The sequence below is a fragment of the Pongo pygmaeus genome, chromosome 9 (genome assembly GCF_028885625.2).
Source record: "Pongo pygmaeus isolate AG05252 chromosome 9, NHGRI_mPonPyg2-v2.0_pri, whole genome shotgun sequence".
NCBI classification, from domain to species: domain Eukaryota; kingdom Metazoa; phylum Chordata; class Mammalia; order Primates; family Hominidae; genus Pongo; species Pongo pygmaeus.
Window position 1 is genome coordinate 104,239,330 of NC_072382.2, and position 18,930 is coordinate 104,258,259.

Below are 18,930 nucleotides of genomic sequence, written 5' to 3' on the forward strand. Positions count from 1 at the left end.
TTTTACTCTGAGCCTATGGGAACCACTGCAGATGAGATTGGTCTCTTGATGGCAAACACTTGGGTCTTGCTTCTTTATCCAACTTGCCACTCTATGCCTTTTAAGTGAAATGTTTACACCTTTACATTCACACATATCAATATTGTGAATATGTTGACACCATTCATTGACTTTTACATTCAAGGTCAATATTGATATGTAAGGATTTAATCCTGTCGCTGTGTTGTTAGCTGGTTGTTCTGTAGACATGATTGAATAGTTGCTTTATAGTGTGAGTGGGCAATGTACCTAAGTGTGTTTTTGTGGTGGCAGGCTTCAGTCTTTCATTTCCATGTGTAGCACCCTCTTCAGGATCTCTTGTAAGACAAGTCTGGTGATAATGAATTCCCTTGGCATTTGTCAGTCTGAAAAGGACTTTATTTCTCCTTCACTTATGAAGCTTCGTTTGGCTGGATAGGAAATTCTTGGTTGGAATTTCTTTTCTTTTCTTTTTTTAAGACATAATCTTGCTCTGTTGCTCAGGCTGAAGTGCAGTGGTGTGATCTCAGCTTACTGTAGCCTCAACATCCTGGGCTCAAGTGATCCTCGCACATCAGCATCCTGAGTAGCTGGGACTACAGGTACATGCCACCACACCTGGCTAATTTTCTATTTTTTGTAGAGATGTGTGTCTCACCTAGTTGCTCAGCTAGTCCAAAATTTCTGGGCTCAAGTGATCCTCCTGCCTTGGCCTCCCAATGTGCTAGGATTACAGCCATAAACTACAACACCCAGCCTAGAATTTTTTTTTCCTTAAGGATGCTTAATACAGGGCCCTAATCTATTTTGGCTTGTAAAGTCTCTGCTGAAAGGCCTCCTGTTAGCGTGACAGGGTTCCCTTTGTACCTGACATGCCCTTTCTTTCTAGCTGCCTTTAAGATTTTTTTCTTTCATGTTGACCTTGGAGAATCTGATGACTATGTGTCTTGGGAATTGTTGTTCACCATCTAGTGTATCTTGCAGGGGTTCTATGAATTTTCTGAATTTGCATGTTGACCTCTCTAGCAAGGTTGGGGAAATTTTTGTGGACAACATCCTCAAATATGTTTTCCAAGCTGCTTCCTCTCTCTCCAACTCTTTCAGGAATGCCAATGAGTTGTAGGTTTGGTCTCTTTACATAATCCCATATTTCTCAGAGGTTTTGTTCATGCTTAAATTTTTTAAAAAATTGTTTTCTGCCTGTGTTGGTTTGAAGGAGCAGTCTTTGAGCTCTGAGACTCTTTCCTCAGCTTTGTCTATTCTGTTATTAATGTTTCTGATTTCATTATGAAATTCCTGTAGTGAATTTTTCATTTCTAGAGGTTTAGTTTGATGCTTTGTTAAAATTGATATGTCATCTTTCAACTCTTGGATTGTTTTACTGGTTTTCTTGATTGGGTTTCAATCTTCTCCTATATCTTTTTGAGCTTCTTTGTCATCCAGATTCTGAATTTTATGTCTGCCACTTTAGCCACTTCAATCTGGTAAGAACTATTGCTGGGGAGCTAGTGTGGTTGTCTGAGGGTAAGAAGACACCCTGACTTTTAGAGTTGCCAGAATTCTTGTGCTGGTTCTTTTTCATCTATGTGGGCTGATGTTCCTTTAATCTTTGAAATTGTTATCGTTTGAATGGGCCTTTTTGCTTTTATATTTTTTGATGTCCTGAAAAGTTTGACTGTGGTATAAGTTGGGTGTAGTTGACTGGCTTCATTTCTGGATGCTTTCAGGAGGCCAGGGCTCAGCTCAGCACTCCTGAGCTTCATGCTCCAACTATGGGGTGCTGGGACCAGGTCTGCAGCTTTGTTTCCTGGCCCCTCAAGGTCAAGCACCTGCTATGCTTGAGGCGCCAAGGTGTTCCCAATTTGCTTCCAGCAAATTGGGACCCCCCCCAATGGGGGCTGCCAGAAAAGCACTCTAGCAGGGTGGCAGGGGGCAATGGAAGAGTGCACTGCAGTGGGGGCGTCGCAGGCGAGTGAGCAACAACAGGGTGGTGGGGCAGCCATGGGTGAGTGCACATCAACAGGGTACATGCCCAGCAGTGTGGCAGCTATGCAGGTATCTTTTTGATATGATGATTTCTTTCCCTTTGGGTAATATACCCAGTAGTAGGATTGCTGGATTGACTGGCAGTTCTATTTTTAGTTCTTTGAGAAACCTCTATACTCTTTTTCCATAAATGTTGTATTAATTTACATTCTCACAGTGTATAAGTGTCCTCTTTTCTCCACATCTGTATTAGTCTGTTTTCACGCTGCTGATAAAGATATACCCAAGACTGGGCAATTTACAAAAGGAAGAGGTTTAATTGGACTTACAGTTCCACGTGGCTGGGGAAGCCTCAAAATTATGGTGGAAGGGAAGGAGGAGCCAGTCTTTACTGATTTGGATGCCCATTATTTCTTTCTCTTGTCTAATTGCTCTGGCTAGGACTTCCAGTACTATGTAGAATAGAAGTGGTGATGGTGGGCATCCTTGTTGATATGGTTTGGCTGTGTCCCCATCCAAATCACATCTTGAATTGTAGCTCCCATAATTCCCACAAGTTGTGGGAGGGACCCAGTAGGAGATAATTGAATTATGGGGGCAGTTTCCCCCATACTGTTCTCATGGTAGTGAATAAGTCTTACAGGATCTGATGGTTTTATGAGGGGTTTCCACTTTCTCTTGGCTCTCATTCTCTCTTGCCTGCTGCCATGTAAGACACACCTTCTACCATGATTGTGAGGCCTCCCAAGCCACATGGAACTGTAAGTCCATTAAACCTCATTTTCTTTGTAAATACTCAGTCTTGGGTATGTCTTTATCAGCAGCATGAAAGTGGACTAATACAGTATATTGGTACTGGTAGAGTAGAGTGCTGTTGTAAAGATACCTGAAAATGTGGAAGTGACTTTGGAACTGTGTAACAAGCAGAAGTTGGAACAGTTTGGAGGGCTCAGGAGAAGGCAGGAAAATGTGGGAAAGTTTGGAACTTCTTAGAGACTTGTTGAATGTCTTTGACCAAAATGCTGATAATGGTATAGCCAATGAAATCCAGGCTGAGGTGGTTTCACATGGAGATGAGGAACTTGTTGGGAACTAGAGTAAATGTGACTCTTGCTGTGTTTTAGCAAAGAGAGTGGTAGCATTTTGCCCCTTACCTAGAGATTTGTGGAACTTTGAACCTGAGAGAGATGATTTAGGGTATCTGGTGGAAGAAATTTCTAAGCAGCAAAGTGTTCAAGAGGTGACTTGGGTGCTGTTAAAAGCATTCAGTTTTGAAAGGGAAACAGAGCATGAGAGTTTAGAAATTTTGCAGCCTGACAATGAAATAGAAAAGAAAAACCCATTTTCAGAGGAGAAATTCAAGCTGGCTGCAGAAACTTGTATAAGTAATGAGGGGCCAAATGTTAATTACCAAAACAATGGGGAAAATGTCTCCAGGGCATGCCAGAGACCTTTGTGGCAGCCCCTCTCATCACAGGCCTGGAGACCTAGGAGGAAAAAATGGTTTTGTGGGCAGGGCCCAGGGCTCCTCTCCTGTAAGCAGCCTAGGGACTTGGTGCCCTGCATACCAGTGGCTCTAAGCATGTCTAGAAGGGGCTAAAGTACAGCTCAGGCTGTAGTTTAAGTCCATTGTTTCTTTGTTGATCTTCTGTCTTGGTGACCTGTCTCGTGCTGTCAGTGGAGTATTGAAGTCCCCTACTCTTATTGTGCTGTCATCTATCTCACTTCTTAGGTCTAGTAGTAATTGTTTTATAAATTTGGGAGCTCCAGTGTTATATATGTTTAGGATTGTGATAGTTTCCTGTTAGACTAGTTCTTTTATCATTATATAATATCTCTCTTTGTCTTTTGGAACTGCTGTTGCTTTAAAGTTTGTTTTGTCTGATATAAGCATAGCTACTTCTGCTCACTTTTGGTGTCCATTTGCATGGAATATCTTTTTCTACCCCTTTACCTTAAGTTTATGTGAGTCCTTATGTGTTAATTGAGTCTCCTGAAGACAGCAGAAACTTGATTGGTGAATTCTTATCCACTCTGCCATTTGGTATCTTTTAAGTAGAGAATTTAGGTCATTTATATTCAATGTTAGTATTGAGATGTGAGGTACTATTCTATTCATCATGCTATTTGTTGCCTGAATACCTTGTGTTTTTTTCATTGTATTATTGATATACAGATCCTGTGAAATTTATGCTTTAAGGAGGTTCTGTTTTGGCATATTTCAAGGATCTGTTTCAAGATTTGAGCTCCTTTTAGCAGTTCTTGTAGTGCTGGGTTGGTAGTGGCGAATTCTGTCAGCACTTGTTTGTCTGGAAAAGACCGGACATGTATAAAACTTAGTTTCACTGGATACAAAATTCTTGGCCGATAATTATTTTGTTTAAGGAGGCTAACAATAGGACCTCGATCCCTTCTAGCTTGTAGGATTTCTGCTGAGAAATCTGCTGTTAATCTGATAGGTTCTCCTTTATAGGTTACCTGATACTTTTGCCTCATAGCTCTTAAGATTCTTTTCTTTGTCTTCACTTCAAATAACCTGATGACTATATGCCTAGGCAATGATCTTTTTGTGATAAATGTCCCAGGTGTTCTTTGAGCTTCTTGTATTTGGATGTCTAGATCTCTAGCAAGGCTGGGGAAGTTTTCCTTGATTATACCCTCAAATATGTTTTCCAAACTTTTAGATTTCTCTTCTTCCTTGGGAACACCAATTATTCTTAGGTTTGGGCATTTAACATAGTCCCAAACTTCTCAGAGGCTTTGTTCATTTTTTAAAATTATTTTTAATCCATCTTTGAAGCATTGGGTTAATTCAAAGGCCTTGTCTTTGAGCTTGGAAGTTCTCTCTTTGGCTTGTTAGATTCTATTACTGAAACTTTCCAATACATCTTACATTTTTTTAAGCTTGTCCTTGATTTCCAGAAGTTGTGATTGTTTTTTGTTTATGCTGTCTATTTCACTGAAGATTTTTTCTTTCATATCCTGTGTAATGTTTTTGATTTCTTTAAGTTGAACTTCACTTTTCTCTGGTGCCTCCTTGAATAGCTTAATAATTGACCTTCTGAATTCTTTTTCTGGCAATTAAGAGATTTCATCTTGATTTGGATCCATTGCTGCTGAGCTGGTGTGATCATTTGGGGGTGTTAAAGAACCTTGTTTTGTCATATTATCAGAATTGTTTTTCTGGTTCATTCTCATTTGGGTAGACTATGTCAGATAAAAGATCTGGGACTCAAGGGTTACTGTTCAGATTCTTTTGTCCCATAGAGTGTGCCTTTGAGATAGTGTTCTTCCCCTTCCCCTGGGAATGAGGCTTCTTGAGAGCTGAACTGCAGTGATTGTTTGTGGTCTTCTGGGTCTAGCGACCCAGCAGAGCTGGTGGGCTCTGGGCTGGTGCTATGGAGTGTCTGCAAAGAGTCCTGTGATATGAACTGTCTTCAGGCCTTTCAGCCCTGGATACCAGCACCTGCTCCAGTGGAGGTAGCAGGGGGTGAAGTGAACTCTGTGAGGGTCCTTGGTTCCATTTTTTGTTTAGTGTGCTGGTTTTGTGTTGGCTGGCCTCCAGCCAGGAGGTGGTGCTTTTAAGAATGCATCAGTTGCAGTACTATAGGGAGGATGCAAACTTGCCCTAAGGATGCCTGGTTAGGTATTCAGGTTTCTCAGGAGGTGGGCAGGGCCCTAGAGCTCCCAAGAGATTATGTCCTTTGTCTTCAGCTACCAGGGAAGGTAGAGAAAGACCACCAGGTGGGGGCAGGGTTAGATGTGTCCCAGCTTAGACTCTCCTTGGGCAGGGCTTGCTGCAGCTGCTGTGGGGGATGGGGGTGTGGTCCCTAGGCAATGGAGTTATGTTCCCGAGGAGATTATGGCTCCGTCTGCTGAGTCATACAGGTCATCTGGGAAGTTGGGGAAAGCTGGCGGTCACAGGCCTCACCCCACTCCCATGCAGCCAGCAGTCCTAAAGACCAGTCTCGCTCCCACCATGCCCTGCAACAGCACTGAGTCTATTTCCAGGCAGCCAGTGACCAGGGCTGAGAACTTGACCCAGACCACAAGCCTCCTTGCTGAAAAAGCAAGCCGACTCACAGTTTTTTGGCATCTCAGGGAGCCTGCAGCGATGATCCAGTCCCTTCAAAGGGTCTGTGGATTCTCTTGGCTTTCTTAGTATGTTCCTGCTGTAGTTCTTGGAACAAAAGTTCACAATATGAGTCTCCACATGCTGCTCTGTCTGTCCAAGTGGGAGCTGCGAGCTAGTCCTGCCTTCTATCCGCCATCTTGTCATTTAATTCCTATAGTATTTTCTGACATGTAGACATTTAAATTTTTATTTGGTCAAATTTGTCTATTTTTCCATTATTACTCCTAGGTTTGTGACTTATGTAAAAAGAAAAAAATGTTACAAAAAATTCTCTTGTGTTTTCTCTTGCCACTTTAAGTGTTGTAATCTAAAACACCAGTTTAGGTGGAACAGATCCTTTTCACTCAAGGTGTTGTTGAAAAGATGGTCCCTTCCACATAGACATTAAAAGATATGAATGATTTTTCTTTGTAGATTCACTGGAGAACCTCAGCATGGGCTCACCCAGGAGCTTATTAGAAATGCAGAATCTTAGGTCCTACTCAAGGCCATTTTGAATCAGAATCTTCATTTTACTGAGATCCCCAGTGATTCATATGCACATTAAAACTAGCAAAACATTAAAATGGGTTGTGTAGGTTTGTGTTTTTTCCTTCATTAAACAATAGTCAGACCCCATAGGATGGATGAAAGAGCACTGTTTCAGCTCATGAAAGTTTTCACTATGTGGCACACAGAGAATTTTAAATCTTGCTAAAGTTTCGAAGATTTAAATTCATAAAATTATGAAGACTATACTTGGCTTTCTGGGTCCACTCAGCTAAGGATTAATTTTATGAGAGATTAAGAGAGAGCTAATCTAGGTCTGTGTTTAAGAGGACATAATCACAGAATATCTGGCTCTGTGATCTGTTTGCATTTCTTTCTGGTCATTGGTTTGAATATTTTCTCACTGACTAAGCCTGATGTTTTCGTCTAATAACCCTGTGGAGATTTGTGGAAACTGACTTGTTGCTATCAAGCTCTAGAAATGTCTTTTTTTTTTCTTTTAAACCTTCCCTGATAGAATCATCCTCTTTTGTAACTGCCCACTCCAAGCTAAGCCCAGATAGAATTGGCAGTTGGCTTGTTACTCTTACTTCTCTGGGCTTTTCATAAACAGTAGAATTATATTTACTTTTTCCTCTCCTCCTTTCACACAGAGCCCAAGGATGAAAACAGAAGTAATTAATGGCAGCTTTCCTTGGGCAAGAAGAATAAATAAGGAATTATCTTACAAACCGGTACTTCCCATTCCCCTGACCAGCTACATAGTCATGTCAGGCATCATGATTTGAGACCAGCCTGACCTACATGGTGAAACCCTGTCTCTACTAAAAATACAAAAGTTAGCAGGGCATGGTGGTGCGTGCCTGTAATCCCCGCTACTCAGGAGGTTGAGGCAGGAGAATTGCTTGAACCCGGGAGGCGGAGGCTGCAGTGAGCTGAGATCGCGCTACTGGACTCCAGCCTGGGTGACAGAGTGAGACTCGGTCTCAAAAAAAAAAAAAAAGAAAAGAAAAATGTTGTTTCTGTCCTTAGATGATTCTTGTAAGCAAATTCTCTTTCCAAGTAGTTTGCCAGATTGATTTAATGAAAGTCCATATGCTTCAAACAGATTCCTAAAGCCTCAGATGTCAGGTGGATGTTGATATTTTCTGGGAAAGATGTTTCACAACTGGCTATGACCTCTCATTCCAGTGTCCCAAACCCTTGGCCCAGCCAAGGGAGGTGACTGTTTTCTTTAGAAACTGAGTGACTGCTTCTGAGGAAGCTTGAGTGAATGTGAGGTTGGCTTCTGTTTGATAAACACGTGGCACTCAATGGGGACTTTTGGACAGAGGAGACTGCATGGGTCATAGCTGGTGGCCGTCACCAAATCCTGAAGTGAAATTTAGGGAATCAGACCCAAGAACACTCAAAGGATTAGGGGCTCTCCGCCAGTCTCCCTTGGTCTTGCTCTCTATGCTCTCAGGTCTTCACTGTTGTAGCCACAGTGGTGTTAGAAGGACGAAAATGCTAGGGTAGGGATGGGGCAGGGGTAGTGTGAACTATAGTGGTTTTCAAAATGGGCAACATCAATATAACCTGGGAGCTTGTTAGAAATGCAGATTCTCAGGCCTGCTGAAGACCAACTGAATCAGGAAATCTAGGGGTGGGGCCCAAGACCTCCAGGTAATCACATATGCATGTTAACATATGTGAACCAGCATTTTAGAAAGTTTATGCTACTTAAAGAAAGTCTGTGAAGCAACACCCCCGGGAACTTGTTAGAAATGCAGAATCTCGGGCCCCACCCTTCTGAGATTCAGGTTTCATTGGTCTAGGGTGGAGGAGCCCAGTTATTGGTCATTTAAAAAACCTCCTGTGTGATTCTAACTTTGCGTCCAGAATAGAGAATTACTGCTCTAAGGAAGAAATTGTTAAATGCATTTTATGTTTTCCAGGAGAAAAATGGTCCCTTTCACAGAGACAGTGAAAGATATGAACGATTTTTCTTTGTAGATTCACTGGAGTTCCACTAGAATAGTGCAGTTATCACATCTTCCTCCAAAGAGGGGTAGGTTTCAGAGTTTCAGCAGTAGAAGAAATCTGGGAGGAATCAAGCCGGTGTGCAACATCAGCATCAGTTATATTAGGCTGTTCTTGCATTGCTATAAAGATACGTGAGACACGGTACTTTTTATAAAGAAAAGAGGTTTAATTGGCTCACGGTTCTGCAGGCTTTACAAGAAGCATAGTGCTGGCATCTGCTCAGTTTCTAGGGAGGCCTCAGGAAGCTTACAAGCATAGCAGAAGGCGAAGGGGGAGCAGGGAAGTCACATGGCCAGAGAAGGAGCGAGAGAGAGAGTAGGAGGAGCATGGCGGGGTGAGGTGACACACACTTTTAAACAACCAGATCTTGCACTAACTCACTATCATGAAGACAGCACCAAACTATAAGGATCCGCCCCCATGATCCAAACACCTCCCACCAGGCCCCACCTCAAGCACTGGGGATTACAATTCAGCATGATATTTGGGTGGGGACAAATATCCAAACTATATCATCAGTCAGTGCTCCTTTCAATTCCCTCAGGGGAATGCAAGAAAGAGCTAAGAGGAAGTTGCTACCAGTGTGATGAGAAAGCCATGAAGTACTGAAATATGGAATAAGAAAAGGAGGGCCCAGCAGTCCAAATTCAAGTCCAACCCAGCCCCGGGTCAACACCTGCAATCAAGGGCTCTACCTAAATGTTGGGGACCAGGTTAGCCAGTAGGAGAAAGGCCCAGCCTGGGGGAGTGGAAGGCAGTCCCTCTAGGCGAGCTTCAGAACTGGCCCAGCCAGCTGTGTAACAGTCAGTACTGGGCTGCAGCCACCATAGGACACTGAAAGGAAACTGTCTCGGGCATTCAGGCTAATCAAACTGACTGTGTATATATGATATCCTGAGGAAGCTGCAGCTCTGTGAATGTATTAACATCTGCTCCCATTAAGACCTGCTTCCAGTGTCTTATATTCTTTGGAGTGACTGGCTGTTACATCTTTGTTAAATTTTAAATTTACTCAATGTTCCTCTTCTTTGGCTTGTGTAGGACAATAAGTTGGATTTTAATATTCTCCAAACCACCACTGGTGCTTTAGGCTTGGGTTTCATGGAGTAAACGCAGGGGACACGAAAGCTTGAACAGGATCATGCAAGTATGACCATGAGATTTTTTATCTCAATCTCACATATATTCTTTTAGTTCTTGTTGGTATTAGATACTTTACTGAATATCAAGATGCCAAAGGCTTGCTCCCTTCCTTTAAGAAGGGGGTCATAAGGATTAAAACACGTAATCTTCAACAATAAAAACGTAAGTTGAAAAGGCAAAGACTGTTTTGTAGAAAAGAACATAGGACCAGTAGCCAGGGTATCTAAATATGAATTCTATCTTTTTCCTCAGCTAATTGTGTATCTTAGTTTTCTTCTCTATAAATGAATAAAATGAATTTATCACCCCCAGTATTTTTTTTTCTTATCTTGGAGGATTATCTTGAGAACCAAATAAGTTCAGAGATGTGAAAACAATTAGTGAAATAGGAACTTTTTAATTTTTTTAAATTTTCATTTTTGAGATGGAGTCTTGCTCCATTTTGAGATGGAGTCGCCCAGGCTGGAGTACAGTGGTATAATCTCGGCTCACTGCAGCCTCTGCCTCCCGGGCTCAAGGGATTCTCCTGCCTCAGCCTCCCAAGTAGCTGGGACTACTGGCATGTGCCACCGTAACAGGCTAAGTTTTGTATTTTTTATTAGAAATGGGGTTTTGCTATGTGGGCCAGGCTGGTCTCGAACTCCTGGCCTCAAGTGATCTGCCTGCCTCGCCTCCCTAAGTGCTGGGATTACAGGCATGAGCCATTGCACCCAGCCAGTGAAATAGAAACTTTAAATTGTCACTTTTGGCATTCTTTACTTATGTAACTCTATGCAAAATAACTTGCAAGCCAACATTTTTAGTCATTTTTATTACTGTGAAATAAGGGAATCCCGGGCCAAGAGGGTGGAGAGTTCCCCAGAGTCTCTTTGACAGCTGCATTCTGCAGGACTGTCTTCACGAACTGATGCAGGCAGCATGAGGTCCAGCATAACCTGTGTTACCATCGGTTGTCATTTGGTGTGTTGTTGGATTGCCTAATGGGGAATAAACTGTGTTCCTTCTTTTTTCTTTATTGAGCAAATAAACCACAGCAACCATGAAATTAGAACTTTGGTAAAACATGTTGCAGAAGAACCAGGAAACACATTGCAATTGAGCCTTCTGGGTGCTGCTGCAAGTTTGGGGGTAAACAGGAGAATCAGGTTCTTATAGGTAAGCAGACAAATGTGTAGAAGGGCTTTCTGTTTTGTTTAATTTTGAGTGCTGGTGGTGAGTATGGGGCATGATAGAGTATCAGAACATTCACATTCCATAAGAAGATGAAAATATAAAAATATAAGACAGAATTTGAATTATAACATTTATCATGTGACCTTGGGCAACAAAAATAATCTGTAAGCATCATTTCTCCATTTGTTAAATGGCAACAATGCCCACCCCTTATAGAATTGTCAGTAGCATAAATAAGATAGCGTAAAGTAACTATAGCATGTTGTGTTTAGCAAATAGTTATTATGATGATGATTATTTGCAGAACTAGCTTGAAGATAAACTGTCTTTCACAGTAAAGATAAGGACTTAACAATGAACTCATTTTTCACTTGAGTGTCTGTCACTGAGGAGGCATGCCACTCTGAAATGTGTTGTTCTTGTCACCAGGAGTGAAGTCTGCAAAGTCGGATGTTTTCCTAATTTGAATGCAATGACTGAAGTGGAAAATGGTCAAGTGACTTTTTGAAAGAAATATTTTCTCTAATATAAAATTTTTGAATTGATTCTTTTTGTTGTTTCTTAAAACAAGTTCTATTCTTATAGAAAAAGAAAAAAATGCCAGTAATGTTTATAATACCCATTAAAATAAGGTCTCAGTAGCCCACAAGGCCCCCAAGAAACTCAGCTCAAAGACCATTCAGCAGAAGGTAAGGCGGCATTCTCCTACATTGTAGACAACAGCTCTTTCTCAGGATGGTAGGATCAAAGTTTTCTCATTTTGTAAATATTTCTACGTTAACAAAAAATGTATGATGTTTTTGTATATTTACTAAATACAACCATGGCCTACATTAAGGTCATGAATGATTTCATATACTTTTGAATGTTCTACTTTATTTTTTAATTTTTTTGTTGAGACAGGGTCTCACTCTGTCACCCAGGCTGGAGTGCAATGGCACCATCTTGGCTCACTGCAACCTCCACCTCCCGGGTTCAAGCAATTCTCATGCCTCAGCCTCCCAAGTAGCTGGGATTACAGCTATTTTTTGTATTTTCAGTAGAGACAGGGTTTCACCATGTTGGCCAGGCTGGTCTCAAACTCCTGGGCTCATGTGACCCACCAAAGTGCTGGGATTACAGGCATGAGCCGCTATGCCTGGCCTCTACTTATTTAAAATATGAAAAGTTAGGGGCTAGTTCCTTCCCACCCCTCCATCCCTCATCCTGCAAGATATGCCCATGCTCTGGTTTGGAAAATCCGCTAGAAGGATTAAGAGTCCTGGTAAGTCATGCGGAGTGAAATAGTGAGCTCAGTGACACACAGCATGGAGAATGGACACCCAACAGGAAGAATGTGCCCATATGCATAAATGGAATTGCTGTGGGGATTAGGAAAATGTACAACAAAATTGATCATTAATCTGTCAATTAATGATTGGGGGTCAGTTCTCAATTTTCTCTTGTCTCTATTTGAGTCACCACCTAAATGACCTAATCCAATCCTGTATCTCTACACAATGACAACTCCCAAATTGATAACGCTATGTTTAGACTCTTCCCTATACTTTAGACTTATCTATGCAACTGCCTACTGGATATTTTGAATTTCTCTTCAAAGTTGTTCCTTCCCTGTGCTTTATCACTGCAGTGAACAGCCGCTCCATTCTTCTACTTGTTCAGAAAAAAAAAGTTGGGTTATATCTGACTCTTCTCTTGATATCACATCACTCATCCAATCTGTTAGTAAATCTTGTCATCTCTACCTTCAAAATATAACCTCAGACTATTTCTTACTTGCTACCACCATCATCTGCTGTCTGGATTGTTACAGTAGCCTCCTAACAGATATCCAGTTCCTACTTTTTTGCTCCTATGGTTTACTGTCCTCAGAGCAGTCAGAGTGATTTTTCTGAAATACGAGTCAAATAATGTTGTTTCTGCTTAAATTTTTCTAGAACTGAGCAGAGTGGCTCACACCTACAATCCCCTAGGAGGGAAGGACAAAGGCATCCATATCACCTGGCCACAGTGGTTGTGGTGGAAGCTGTAGCACTGAAGAGACGCAGCCCCAAGGCAGATGCTGCCAAGAGAGGGAGACAGAGCTACGTCTGATGTCTCCCTTCCTCCTTCCCTGGTGCCTCCCTCCTCTTGTCCTCCTGTCTCCCTTCAGATGAAAGAACTGACGCTGAGACTTGCACTCTACCATAGGCAGAAGCACCCACCTCCCTGTTCCCAACCCTGGAAGGGCAAGGAATGAAACTGAGGCAAATAGGGCCAGCACTGTCAGTCTGCTCGATTTTCCCTCAGAGCATTTATCTTCCTTGACATATTTACAATTTTTTGTTTATTGTTGGTTTCTCTACCTTGACTAGAATGTAAGATCCACAAAGGCTTGGGCTTTGCTGTTTTGTTCACTATGTCCATAGCTCCCATAACAGTGCCTAAAACATTGTAGGCAATCAATAGATATTCTTTGGATAAACAAATATGCCTCAACATTGAGTCTGACTTATAGCAGACATTGAATAAATATCTATTGAATGAATGAGACTGACAATTTACTACAAAAGCAGTTCTTATGTGAAATATGACAGGGTTGACATCTTAACTGAAATCCATCTTGAGAGATTTTTTTTAACCCACCGAGACTTCTGAGAACACATTTATTTGAAGAAACTTATATTTTATGATGCATTTTTACATGTGAATTCTTTGAAACCCTACTATCTTATTTCCTGAGGGGTTTTAGACTCAGCTATTCTTTACTTCATTTTTATACATTTGTGCAGCTGAACACTTCCTACTTTATTCTTTTTGTTTCTAAGTTCCTAAAAATAGTTCAGAAAATACAAAATTATGAACTCAATTCATCCAAAAAAATGAAAAAATCAAATAACTTTGAAAATAAATGCTTTCACTATTTATTACTAACAAAATTGAACACTATAATCCAGAAAAATTGGGCAAAAATAATTTATTAATCTCAAGATTAAAACCAAATATGGCTTTATGATTGTATTAGTCCATTTTCACACTGCTATAAAGATACTACCCAAGACTGGGTAATTTATAAACAAAGAAGGTTTAATTGACTCACAATTCTGCAGGGCTGGGGAGGCCTCAGGAAACTTACAATCATGGCAGAATGGAAAGCAGGCACCGTCTTTACAAGGTGGCAGGAGAGAGGGAGAGCAGGGGAAACCACCACTTATAAAACCATAAGATCTCGTGGGAACTCACTCATTCTCATGAGAATAGCATGGGGAAAACTGCCCCCATGATCCAATCACCTCCCATCAGGTCCCTTCATTGACATGTGGGCATTATGATTCTGATTACAATTCGAGATGAGATTTCGATGGGGACACAGCCAAACCATATTGGTCAATTAAGCGATAAATACTATAAAAATTATAAATAGTGGTCAAACAGAAACATTTCTCTTTCTCTGTTTCAGAAACTTTTCACTTTAAGAAAGTCTTAAATTCATTGTTGATTACCTTGTTCACATTTTCTCGATCTCTCCTAGAGATCAAATTAGGACTGATTTGTATGGATAAATCTGGATTTTGATTTCCTTTATGACTTTGGATAGATTTTTGGATGGTGAGTGAATACAGACTTAAAATTTAAGAAAGTGCCTGTTTCCAGCTTCTGGCTGGAGGCTACACTTCCCAGCCTGTCAGAACAGCCACCCTGAAAACTGCAATCCATTATGAGAAATAAACTCTCTTTTTTAAATTAAAAAGAAAAAGGAATTAAAATGTAGGATTTGGTGACCAATTTGAGTATTTTAAAGATATGTTTTGGCTACTGAGCTTCCTCTTTGAGATTCTTTATACTCAAACACAAACAAAGCACTGAATTTCAACCTGAAAATATGTCATGTGTTTCAAATAACTTCAAGAACAAAAACAACAACAAAAATCTTGTTATTTTCTGGGAAAAATGATTCATTTCAGGTAAAACCCATGACATATTTTTAGGTCACCAAATCCCACATTTTAATTCCTTTTTCATTAGGAGAGTCCACCCATGATAAACAATAGGAAGGTTGTAATGAGTTTCTGTCTTTGTCCTCAGGCAAGAAGAAATTCAAATACATTCTTTCTGTGTGAATTCATTTCTTTTCCACCTCAGCTGTTCAAATCTCCAAAATGAATACCTATTGCCAGCACTGTCTTGTTCATGCTTGTTTTTAAAGCTGTTTCTTTCTTTTGAGACACAATTGCAGGCCCTTAAGAAAACCAGAAGGGACAAGGCAAGTGTCAATTATGTTTGTTGTTCCAGCTAGTCTGTTTCTGTAAGTGTATGATATAGGACAGAAAGAATTGGCCCATATTTTATTCCAATTTTGAGTAACTCTGAGCTTAATTTCTAGTTTTTCCAATTGTTTTTACTTTAGAATAAATTGCTTAACATATCTAATTATAATAATGATGGCTCACATTTACCATGCATTAACTACATCAAGTACTTATTGTAAGTGACGCATGTGACCAGTTGCCAATTGTTCAGGCTATGAGCCTGGATCTGTTAGCATCCTCATTTAACAAATGGAGAAATCGTGGCACAGAGAAGGAACTTGCCCCAGGTTCCATGGTGAATAAATAGAGGAAGTGCTCAATGAGCCTAACTAATCTGGGTTGAAAGCTCATACTCTTACCCAGCCTCCAAGCTAGCAGATGGAAATCAAAATATCTTATTTTAGTTCTCTTTTCTAGGAGAAAACATACCTTGATAAGCTGTTTTTCCAAGGAATGGGAGGCCATAATGACATGTTTAAATGAGACAATAAACAGGTTTACGTAACTAGTTTACCTTTAAAAAGAAAGATAAAGAAACAGGAACTTGGGTTCCTCCCAGAGGTCAAAGAAGGGAGGGGTCAGACAGAAGAGCAGAAGGTTGGGATCTGCGGGGAGGTCACTGCGGGGAGATGATTTTGGAGGTGGGTTTGCCAAAGGATATTAATAAGATTTTTCCCCCTAATTGTTTGATGGGGAGCATTAGAAACCCCATATGATTTTGGAAGTCAAGTTTACTTAAATCTTAAAGGATGAGTGATATCACCCACTTTTAGAGTTATAAATCTTTAATATAATTCTAATATTCAACATATATGCTTTGAAAACTGTGTTTTTAGATTTTCCACTGAATTTGAAATAGGATTATTTTTAAAGTTGAATCTTGTCCTCTCCTACAGGTCAATTTTTAAGAATATATATCCAGGAAAAAGTAACTGCCCATAAGCAAAAATGAGTGCAATTTCTGGTGCTCTCCTAACTGTAATATCACAGGTATTTGTGCTACAGAACAAGAATAGGTACAAGGAAAGAAAACAAACTTGACCAACATTTGAGAATCTACTACATGTTAAGTAGTAAGTCATACTACTTTTTAAAGTCCACTTTATCGAAGTAAACATATACAACTCACTAATTTTATTTGCACAGCCTTAATATATATACATTAGTGTCACCACTGCAACAATCATGATATAGAACATTTCTATCACCCCAGAAAGTTTACTCATGATCCTTTGTAGTCAATCCCTCCTCCCACTTCCTACCTTTGGCAATCAGTGACCTGCTTTCTGTTACTATAGTTTTGTCTCCTCTAATTTTTCATAAAAATGGAATCATATATCATGAAGTCTTTTGTATCTTGTTTCATTCACTTCCCATATTGCTTTTGGGATTCATCCATATTGTTTCATGTGTCAGTCATTTCTTCCTTTTTGTTGTTGAGTATGGACATTCCAGTTTGTCTGTTCATCATCTGATAGATATTTGGGTTGTTTCTAGATTTTAGCTATCATAAATAAAACTTTCATGAACATTTATGTGCAAATACTTATTTGGGCAGGTTTTCATTCTTCTTGGGTAAACATTTAGAGTAGGATCATTGGGTCACAGGAGAAGTGTGGGTTTAATTTTATAATAAATTGCCAAACTGAGTGAGGAAGGAAGAAACCAGTCAGGCAGGCAGTTAGGGTGGATCCTCCGTTGATTTCTTTCAAACAAAAGAACAGCATGCAAGCACTGATAAGGGAACTTGCACAGGGAGGCTTGCCTAAGATATGCCCACAGCCGCATAGATAAGAAAGTCTACACAGGAGACTTACCCAGACATATCTGCAATGGAAAATGCCATCCCCTGACACATGCGCAGTAAGGGAAACAAAGCCAATATGGAGTAACTCAAGCTAAGGGCCTGCATGCGCACTAGGACTGGGTGGGGCGACCACAAATTTGCTCCTTATGCAAGTGAGACACCCAACCCTCAGTGGTTTCTTATAAAAGTCTCTGTATTCAACTGGGAAATGGCAACCCTTTTTTGGGAACCCTTTCTGTGGCAGAGAGCTTTCTTTCTTTCTTTCACTTGTTAACATTCCAGTGACATGATCTCGGCTCACTGCAACATCCACCTCCTGGGTTCAAGAGATTCTTCTGCCCCAGCCTTCCAAGCAGCTGGGATTACAGGTGCATGCCATCACGTCTGGCTAATTTTTTGTGTTTTTAGTAGACACAGGGTTTCACCATGTTGCTCAGATTGGTCTCCAACTCTTGGCCTCAGGCAATCCACCCACCTCGGCCTCCCAAAGTGCTGGGATTACAGGCATGAGCAACCACACCTGGCCAGCTTTTAAATATTAAACATCTTATTCATTTATTTATTTATTTTAAAATGCATCATAAACTCTTTATTTCAGTGAATGGAAGAGTTTGACAGCAACACACCTTTAAAAGCAAACATTGAGAATATGTTATCAGAGCATGTTTCTTTCTCCATTGAATGTTCACCATTTTACTGGGTATTCAGTAGTATCTCCTTGTGGTTTAGCACTTACTAATGACTAATGATATTGAGAAATCCTGCCGGGTACGGTGGTTCACACCTGTAATCCCAGCACTTTGGGAGGCCAAGGTGGGCAGATCACGAGATCAAGAGATTGAGACCATCTTGACCAACATGGTGAAACCCCGTCTCTACTAAAAATACAAAAATTAGCTGGGTGTGGTGGCACGCACCTGTAGTCTCAGCTACTCAGGAGGCTGAGACAGGAGAATTGCTTGAACCTGGGAGGCAGAGGTTGCAGTGAGCTGAGATTGCGCCACTGCATTCCAGCCTGGGCAACAGAGAGAGACTCCATCTCCAAAAAAAAAGAAAAATCTTTTCATGTACTTATTTACTACTCATATGGTGAATATTTTGGGCATTAAAAAAAACTGAGGTTGTGTGTAGTGGCTCATGCCTGTAGTCCCAGCACTTTGGGAGGCCTAGATGAGTGGATCACTTGAGGTCAGGAATTCGAGACCAGCCTGGCCAACATGGCAAAACCCTGCCTCCACTAAAAATACAAAAATTAGGTGTGGTGGTGTACACCTGTAATTCCAGCTGCTCAAGAGGCTGAGGCACAAGAATCACTTGAACCTGGGAGGTGGAGGTTGCAGTGAGCAGAGATGGCACCACTGCACTCCAGCCCGGGAGGCAGAGTGAAACTGTGCCTCAAAATAAATAAATAAGGCCGGGCACGGTGGCTCATGCCTGTAATTCCAGCACTTTGGGAGGCCAAGGCAGACAGATCATTTGAGATCAGGAGTTTGAGACCAGCCTGGCCAACATGGTGAAACCCCGTCTTTACTAAAAATACAAAAATTAGCTGGGCGTGGTGGTGGGCACCTATAATCCCAGCTACTGGGGAGGCTGAGATGGCAGAATCACTTGAACTTGGGAGGCGAAGGTTGCAGTGAGCCAAGATCGCACCACTGCATTCCAGCCTGGGCAACAGAATAAGACTCTTTCTCAAAAATAAATAAATAAATAATTTAAAATATAAACATTCATTAATTTTTTTAAAAAATGAGGGGATGGCAGGGGTGGTGGCTCATGCTTGTAACCCCAGCACTTTGGAGGCTGAGGGGCGGATCACTTGAGCCCAGGAGTTCCCAGCCTGGGCAACATGGTGAAATGCCATC

At 41.0% G+C, this 18,930-nt stretch overlaps 1 long non-coding RNA gene across 1 annotated transcript in view; it reads left to right on the forward strand.

Annotated features, from left to right (window-relative positions):
- LOC129007790 (uncharacterized) overlaps positions 1 to 16,791 on the forward strand; it is a 47,675-nt gene extending 30,884 nt beyond the window's left edge. Inside the window, exons 2-5 of the long non-coding RNA XR_008492393.1 lie at positions 7,282 to 7,362; positions 10,817 to 10,951; positions 11,399 to 11,465; positions 12,907 to 16,791. This is a non-coding gene — a long non-coding RNA (uncharacterized LOC129007790). The remainder of the gene's footprint in view (positions 1 to 7,281; positions 7,363 to 10,816; positions 10,952 to 11,398; positions 11,466 to 12,906) is intronic.
- The last annotated feature ends 2,139 nt before the right edge of the window (positions 16,792 to 18,930 follow it).